This window comes from Globicephala melas, chromosome 10, assembly GCF_963455315.2.
Source record: "Globicephala melas chromosome 10, mGloMel1.2, whole genome shotgun sequence".
NCBI classification, from domain to species: Eukaryota; Metazoa; Chordata; class Mammalia; order Artiodactyla; family Delphinidae; genus Globicephala; species Globicephala melas.
This window is the reverse complement of record NC_083323.1, coordinates 7,507,959-7,508,205: the sequence shown is the minus strand read 5'-3', so window position 1 is coordinate 7,508,205 and position 247 is coordinate 7,507,959.

The following is a 247-nucleotide window of genomic DNA, read 5'->3' as shown; positions in this document are numbered from 1 at the left end:
AGTGGGGCCAGGCAGGTGAGACAGGCCGCAACTCAGATCCTCCCCTGCCCGGAGCAGGAGTCCCACCACCCTCCCCGACCCCTATGGGTCGCTGCCCCTCCTGGGTACCACCCGCCCAGCTGTCCCATGGGAGCCGGCATGCCCACAACAGAGGAAGCATCCAGGTCTGCCCCAGGTCATGACACAGGGCTGGCCTGGCGGCTCTTCTGCAAGATGGACTGCCCCCCTACTACAGACCAAGATGGGG